Source organism: Danio rerio, chromosome 19, assembly GCF_049306965.1.
Source record: "Danio rerio strain Tuebingen ecotype United States chromosome 19, GRCz12tu, whole genome shotgun sequence".
Lineage (NCBI taxonomy): Eukaryota > Metazoa > Chordata > Actinopteri > Cypriniformes > Danionidae > Danio > Danio rerio.
Window position 1 is genome coordinate 44380798 of NC_133194.1, and position 9532 is coordinate 44390329.

Below are 9532 nucleotides of genomic sequence, written 5' to 3' on the forward strand. Positions count from 1 at the left end.
GTCTGTCTGTCCGTCCGTCCATTCGTCTTTATATCCATCCATCCATCCATCCATCCATCCATCCATCCATCCATCCATCCATCCATCCATCCATCCATCCATCCATCCATCCATCCATCCATCCATCTATCTGTTCATTTATCCATCCATCTATCTATCTATCTATCTATCTATCCATCTCTCCATCTTTATATCTATCTATCTGTCTGTCCGTCCATCCTTCTTTATATTCATCCATCCGTCCGTCCGTCCGTCTGTCCGTCTGTCTGTCTGTCTGTCTGTCTGTCTATCTATCTATCTATCTATCTATCTATCTATCTATCTATCTATCTATCTATCTATCTATCCATCTCTCCATCTATCCATCTTTATATCTATCTGTCTGTCTGTCCATCCGTCCGTCCGTCTTTATATCCATCCATCCATCCGTCCATTCGTCCGTCCGTCCATCCATCTATCTATCTATCTATCTATCTATCTATCTATCTATCTATCTATCTATCTATCTATCTATCTATCTATCTATCTATCTATCTATCTATCTATCTATCTATCTATCTATCTATCTATCTATCTATCTATCTATCTATCTATCTATCTATCTATCTCTCTCTCTGTCTGTCTGTCTGTCTGTGTGTCTGTCTTTATATCCATCCATCCATCTATATTATCTTTTTTCACTATCTACTATAAAATCTTTTATCTAAATTATCTTTATTTCAGTAACTCTTTAGAACAATGGTCCATTAGTTAATGTAAGCTAATGTATTAACTAACATTAAGTATAAAACATAATAGTTCAACTTTTACTAATGCACTATTAACATATAAACCAAAGTTGGCTTGTTAACATAATGCATCGTGAGTTAAAATAAACTAACGTGCTTTAACTTAAATAACATTAACTAACGTTAACGATGTTTATTAAATACTGTAATAAATGTATTACTAATTGGTTGTTCATGTTCGTAATGCATAACCAACATTAACTAATAGACTAATATTTTAGTGTTGCATTTATTTCTTATTCCATATAGTTACATGTGTTTTTCTTTATGCAGTTTATCACATTTGTCCTGGCATTGACTTTAACTTTAATTGCTTTATTTGCCCCCTAAAATTTCTACCTTACAATTCTAAAAGTTCAATTGCATTTCACCTAAAGTGTTTTGTAGGCTGTTTACTGGGTTGCTCCTCTGGGGTTTCAAAGCCTCGCTCCAAGGCACACTGGTAATAAAGCAGCACTGTGATTGCCAGTGTCTTTCCTGGGACTGAAGCTGAAACTATTCTATTAGTAGCCCAGATTCCAGATCTCACCATTAATCACAAGCATTTGAATGAATATGCATGAGGACGCTTTCAAAGGTGAAGCTTCATTTTAGTGCTTCCAGAAGAATCATCAGGCTTACACATTTATAGATTTTCAGGCACATCCATGAATTATTAATGGAAGCAGCAGTGTATTGTGGTGTATCTGTTTCTTCTAGCAAAACTAAAGGTTATCTTATTATTTCATAATAAACAAGACAAAACCTAAAAAAAATCATTTATTCATTCATTTTCCCTTTAGGGAAAGCTTAGTTCCTTTATTAATCCAGGGTCGCCACAGCGGAATGAACCGCACATCCAGCCGCAACCTATCTCTGGAAAACATCCACACACACACACACACACACACACACACACACACACACACAAACACACACACACACACTCATTCACACTCATACACTATGGACAATTTAGTCTATCCAATTCACCTGTACTGCATGTCTTTGGACTGTGGCGGAAACCGGAGCACCTGGAGGAAACCCACGCGGACCCAGGGAGAACATGCACACTCCACACAGAAACGCCATCTGACCCAGGCGAGACTCGAACCAGCGACCCTCTTGCTGTGAGGCGACAGCACTACCTACTGCGTCACTGCGTCGCCACCCCTAAAAATATTTATATAAAACAGTCTGACCTTTTAAGACAAACTAGCCTGTGTTGGCTCAAGATTATTGCATACCTGTCAACCCTCCCGTTTTTCCTGGGATTCTTTCGTATTTTACAGTTCTCTCCCACTATGATCCCGTAAAGTTATTTTCCCATATTTCTAACGTATTTTCAGTCTTTCTCTGAAGGGTGTCAAATAAACATTAGAGTCGAGCCTCCCTTTACGTAACCCATACCGCCGAACCACCAGGGGCCGCCCTTTTCTGTTAAATGCAAGTCTGTTTTTTGCTTTTGCTTTGTTTACGCATGAAAATACTTTGAAATAAACATAAAAACGGTCCAGTTCCCTTCCTTTTCATTAAATGTGTCGTCTCCCCTTGCAATCCTCAACACAGTCATAGCGTTGCATGACTGTCAGCTGACGCACTCCAAAGTGATATATAGACTGTTTCCCAAACAGATTTTGTACTTGTGATTAGAAAAATCTAAATAAATCATTCATTCGTTGCTCTTTAATCAGAATGTGTAAGTTATACAGTAAAGAAACGGCTAATGAGATTTGATTCTATTTTATTATAATAGCTATTCATTTTAATAGGCTGAATCGTTTGCTAATTTATTTGCTGCTAATGTATATATTTATTTTTTCTTTTGTAAATAATAATAATAAAACATTACTGACCATTTAACTGTTTATTTACAACGAAACAGCTCCAAATGAGCATATTTAGTAGTGGAATCACTTATTATTGTGGGCTTATCCCTTATTTTCACATCCCAATGTTGACAAGTGTAGATATTGTTGGTATAGATATTGTTAATATCGAAGTTGTGCTGCAGAGTGATGACATTTCAAATCACTAAATGTTTTTAAAGAGGCCATTTAAAAAAAAAACCTTTAATAGTTTTTTTATTTTTTTTTTATCACTGCATAATTCAGAAAAAGCTAACAAAACCGAGAAAATTATTATTTCAAATGTTTGTACATTATCCCCTGGTTTCACAAACAAGGTTTAAGGCTAGTCAAGATTAAATTGCATGGTTGAGCTGTCTCAACTCAAAATACCTTGCGGTGAGGCGTCTTAAAATACGTTAGTGTCATTTTTTTTGTCTCCAAATGCACATCAGTAATACATTTTTCCAAGGCCATTTTTTATAAAAGTGGCTTAAATAGCCTAATTTAACCAAGGCTTAGTCCTGACTTAATCTAAGCCCTGTTTTTAAAACTGGGCCTTTATGTATGGACAAATTGTTCTATAAAAATCTTTACAACATAGATTTGAATCTATATTAAAAGTTTGCAACACCCGCTAAAGTGAATGTTAAAAAGCAAAGTGAGATAAAATAGCAAATTTAAAGAAAATAGTTTTTAAAATCATGTATTATAATTGAAATATGCAGACAAATTAATAAAATAAATATTAATTCATTCATTTTGCATGTTTTCTTTACATTAGACTTACAAAGCACTTTAAGAGAATCCAAAAGAAGAACTGATGGGTGAATGAAGTGTTGGGCCTGAATTTAGCACATGTATCTGAGGACAAGAGTGTTAATTTAGCTGGAGTGAATCTCCTGTCACTCACAGAATGTAGATAATAAATTAGCCAGGCTTTTATTGTCTTGATATTGGAAATCTTTTGGATGGGAATCAAAAATGGGAATGTTCTTTTGATTGAATGCGGTTTATTGATCTTCACCTCAGACACAGATGTGACTGACTCTACACACTTTGTATCAAACCAAGCTGTGAAAATCAAATCTTTGTGTATAAATGTAATTGTGTTTTCTTAATTTGTCATTAAAGACCAATTTTGATAAGAAATTAGCAATACTTTTAGTTCCGTAACAAAAACAGTGATTTTTAAATCAAATAATTTGATTGAAATATTAAATGTTGAAGTTTTTGATTAAATAATAATATAAATTAGCGTTTTAAATGAGGCAGCTCAAACATGCAATTTAAATTAGTTAAATAATTGGATTGGTAGGCCTTTATAAGATAATTTTAAATTAGTCACTATTTATTATTGTGATTTTTACAAAGCTATTTCAAGATCTTTCTTAAAGTACTTCTTAAAGGTGCAGTAATCAATCTGTTTTTGGAAAAGCGTGTCTAAAATGCCTACTAGTTGACAGAGATCACTAACATAAGTGTCCCGAGAAATCTCACCTGTGCCTGTGAGCTTTAGGGTCTGTATAAACACCCCTAAAACAAGTCTGGAGAAAGTTACCTGATAGCATTTCCATTAATCTCGATAGCAGCTGCTCGGCTAGAAATAGCACCCCAATAAATCAACTTTATTGCTTAATGGATGACTGTAAATATACGACTGTCTGTTGTGTGTTGTGTCTGACATCCAGGTGCTGAGCAGGACTGCATGGAATAGGTGTTAGCAGCTCATTTATAAGGCAAAATCTGAAGGTAACTAATATCAACCCTACAAGATAGGTTTCATGTGTCCACAGAGTTTCAGCTCAGAATAACCTCTCACATCAATTACACTGTGGTGTAAATGTCTCTTTTTGGAAAGACAAAATCATGCTATTTTTTGTGTGTGTGTGTATCTTTAAATGCAAATGAGCTGCTGCTCTCCACCCCTTTTTTAAGAAAAGGGCGGAGCCTTTACAGCTTGTACCTTGGTTACTTCAGCAGCACCAATTACAACTTTTATTTGAAAATATTCATTCATTCATTTTCTTTTTGGCCTGGTCCCTTTATTAATCTGGGGTCGCCACAGCGGAATGAACCGCCAACTTATCCAGCATATGTTTTACACAGCGGATGGCCTTCCTGCTGCAACCCATCACTAGGAAATACCCATTGACTCTCATTTACACACACATAGACTATGGACAATTTAGCTTACCCAATTCACATATAGAAGAATTACCGGTTTGTAAACATTCAGGATGTGCGCGCAGCATGGTTGCAGAAAAAAAATGGGTGCGCTAGCATTTACAGCAAGGGAGTGACATCCGATGTGGTACACAGTTTGTTATTGTCTTAAAGATAAGTTCTATTGATTACATATTATATCTATTATTTACATAATGCTTTCAGCATATTATAACACCCAGTAATAAGCACAGTTATTCTGCAAAATTAACCAGCATTTTTAATTGGGTACTCACTCCATTGAGCTCTTCTGATGGCTGTTAGCCAAAGACATCTGCGGGTGGCATTAAAAGCAGTGTGGTGTACGGTAAAATTTAAGTTTTGACATTTAGGCCAAAGTGGGCGAAGATACACATTATATACAAAAAAGACAGTGGTTTATTTTTCAGGTTTATTTAGTACTCTATTTTAAGTAATTGAATGAATGAAAAAAAAACAGTTTTTTTGTTTTACTAACATTAAACAGGACCTATTATCATATAAACACAGTTATGTGTCAACAGTCTGTGAATATAACCAGCTTCTAATGGTAGAAAGTATTCTATTTTTTATAATCCCACATGATAAAAACAGTCTGCAGAAACACTTTGGCTGAAATTCTTTCTCTGAACGTGCCATCAGGGAGGGAAAGCCCCGCCCACTGGTGACAATCTCTCCCTTATTAGAATAGGACAGGGGTCACCAAACTTGTTCCTGGAGGGCCGGAGTCCTGCAGATTTAGCTCCAACCCTAATCAAACGCACCTGATCAAGCGAATCAAGGTTTTACTAGGTATACTTGAAACACCCAAGTAGGTATTGAGGCACGTTGGAGCTAAACCCTGAAGGGACACCGGCCCTCCAGGACCGAGATTGGGGACCCCTGGAATAGGACGTTAGTCTTGTTTTTGAATCTACCACTATGCCTACACACAGGCATTTGTAGGCAAATGAGAGCACAATCTCATTTATATTTAAAGCGACTGTCACCAAAATGGTACAATTAGGATCAAAACCTACAGGGGCAGTTTCAGAGAGTTAGTAAACATTATTTATTTGGCATTTTGAACTGAAATTTCACACACACACACACACACACACACACACACACACACACACACACACACACACACTATAGGGTCATCTAGGGCCTCTAGAGATCTTAAAAGGGGCATAATATTTCTCCTTTAAATGATTCTCTAAGATACAACCAGTGCTGTAGTATGATGCTATGATACATTTTAATCGTCCACGAATAACAATCATCATACAGCGCACTTCTGTGCCAATGAGGAAAAGTGATTTTTAAAAAAATGCAATATTTACATGATCGTGACATAAATAAGTTTACATAATGTTGGATATGTCTGCGAATGTAAACAGTTGGAGAAGAATTAATACATGAATCAGTATGAGTATGAAGACAAAACATTACTTACAAAACTCAACCAGGCCTTGCTTCTTCAGTCAGAACTGTTCAAATTCAGGATGCTATTACGTGTTTGCTTCATATCTTGCAGATATTTATAAACAACACTGAAATAATATAAGGGTGTAAAGAGCGTATTTGGACTGTTGTAACTGGCAGTCCATCACTAAAGCTATAAATGCCTGCTGACCCAGCAATTGCTGTAAACAAAAACATTTAAAGCATAAAATAAGGATTTTTGCTGATATTGCCTGTATAATGAAACCTTTCAAGGCTACTAAATCGGTCCCACCAGATCCTAAAACAATGCCAAGTGTGCAATTCTCAAAACCTGAGCTTCAGTTAAACTCTAAAATAACACTTTTGTTATGATATATCTACATATTATATCTACACATCTCTCTTTTTCTCTTTTTCAAATATTTCCAAGATGATGTTCGACAGAGCAAGGAAATTTTCAAAGTATGTCTGATAATATTTTTTCTTTTAGAGAAAGTCTTATTTGTTTTATTTCGGCTGGAATAAAAGCAGTTTTTAATTTTTTAAAAGCCATTTTAAGGCCATTGGAATAATTCAGACTTCATCTGTTTAAATATAATAATAATAATTCAGATTTTCGAGTATCTGTATGTGTAGTGTCATCCCCAAAACACCTACAGGCTGAGCTCTTTAATATGTCACTCATTTTGAACAAGAATCTTCAGAGTTGTTTGTCAAAACTTGAAGAGCTGAAAATAATTACTCTGTGAATTGGCTAGACACAGTTTAGCTCTTCAGAGAACCAAGCTTGATGAATCAATCTCTTCAAGCACCTCCACACAGCCATCGATGACGTTTGATTTTCATTCTCCATTTTTTATGGCTGACCTTTTATTTTTAAATTGACCCCTAAGGGTTAAGAGCCCCTTTCGATCCTCTGTCAGTTTGAATAATCAGTGACACAAAAGTGTTTTAGTTTCTCTTTATGGATATATTGTTGACCATCTTTGAAACGACATGTTGCAACATTCATACAGATCCTTAAATCAATGGACATGTTCACCCAAAAATGTTCTTCTGGTTAATATCTTACTCTCATGTTCGAACAGGAAAGAAGAGTTTTAAAGATTCATGCAATGGCACAATTGTTTTGTCGATAACCAAAACTTTCAAGATTATTAATTCTATCTATTCACGCACAAATCAGACCATTTACATGTATGCATCTCTGCTCTTGAAATTGATTTGACTATTTGTTACTGTCAGCAACTTTTGAAGACACTTGATTAGCAATGCACTATATATGGGCAACCATATCGGTATTAGCAGATAAAAGCTATTTTAATGTCACAGTTATTGGCCTGATAAGAAATATTATTGGCCGATAAATAAGTAAATAAATAAAATCAGATAATTAAAATTAAATAAATAAATATTAAAACTAGATAGATAAATAAATAAAATTAAATAAATAAAACTAAATAAATAAACATAAAAAATAAATAAATTAAATTAAATTAATTAAAAATGAAATACATAAACATTAAAAATAAATAAATTAATTAATTAAATAATTATTCATTCATTTATTCATTTTCGTTTTGGCTTAGTACCTTTATTAATTTATTAACTTATGCAGCATGTTTAACACAGCAGATGTCTTTCCAGCCGCAACCTATCACTGGAAAACACCCATGCACTCTCTATAAAACTAAATGAATAAAATTAAATAATAAATCAGATTAAATAAATAAATAAAAATAAAACAAATATAAAATCTTAGTTTTTTGTTATATTAACTCTAATTAGGCTTTGGTACTTACTAATCTAATATATATATATATATATATATATATATATATATATATATATATATATATATATATATATATATATATATATATGCACAAATATATTAATTATTGTAAAGCATCCTATACAAAATCTTAATATAAAAGATAGAATTATGAGGGGTGTACTCAAATATCCTGAGCACTATATATATATATATATATATATATATATATATATATATATATATATATATATATATATATATATATATATATATATATATGTATTTATATATATATATATATATATATATATATATATATATGTATTTATATATATATATATATATATATATATATATGTATTTATATATATATATATATATATATATATATATATATGTATTTATATATATATATATATATATATATATATATATATATATATATATATATATATATATGTATTTATATATATATATATATATATATATATATATATATATGTATTTATATATATATATATATATATATATATATATATATATATATATATATATATATATATATATATATGTATTTATATATATATATATATATATATATATATATATATGTATTTATATATATATATATATATATATATATATATATATATGTATTTATATATATATATATATATATATATATATATATATATATATATATATATATATGTATTTATATTTATATATATATATATATATATATATGTATTTATATATATATATGTATTTATATATATATATATATATATATATATATATATATATATATATATATATATATATATATATATATATATATATATATGTGTGTAATATAAATATATAAATGTAATATAAATTCATATTATAATAGATATTGGTTATCACATTCCAGTTTTCAAATATACAGTCATATTGACCAAAATCTCCATATTGGTGCATCACTAATGCTTATATCTAACAATATTAATTTAAATAATTAAATACAGCTTTCAAATACAGACTTGGAAATATCAAATAAACAAAAATAACTTAACATTTTGAGACACAAAGTCTTTTTGAGCTCAAGTTGTAATCATAAACTGCCCTCATATGTGAAGTTTTTCCAAAAAATTGGCTCCACAGAAAAATGGGTCAAGCATATATTAAAAGAAGGAATATTTTTGGGTCAACTCTTCCTTTAAGGCTGGATGTTTCATCCACATACATTTTTAATCACAAGCACACAGCACAGAGATATTTTTCTGGGGAGTCATGCATATCATCACCACAATACACCGCATAATAAACTGGAATAAATGCAGTGAAACACATCGACTGCGATTCCACAGATAAACAACAGCGTGGATGTCGAGCTTTCACAACAGCGTCTCTTTGAATGAATGATTAATATGCTAAGGCCATTTTAAAACATGAAGTGACAATCCTAAACAGGAGACGTTAAGCAAGCGACATGTCAGACTCTGAGCTGTTATTAATTAGAGATC

General features: G+C 31.8%; 1 protein-coding gene across 1 annotated transcript in view; it reads right to left on the bottom strand.

Moving 5' to 3' along the window:
• The window catches only part of trioa (trio Rho guanine nucleotide exchange factor a), a 784286-nt gene that overhangs the window by 321165 nt on the left and 453589 nt on the right, over window positions 1–9532 (bottom strand). The window lies entirely within an intron of this gene.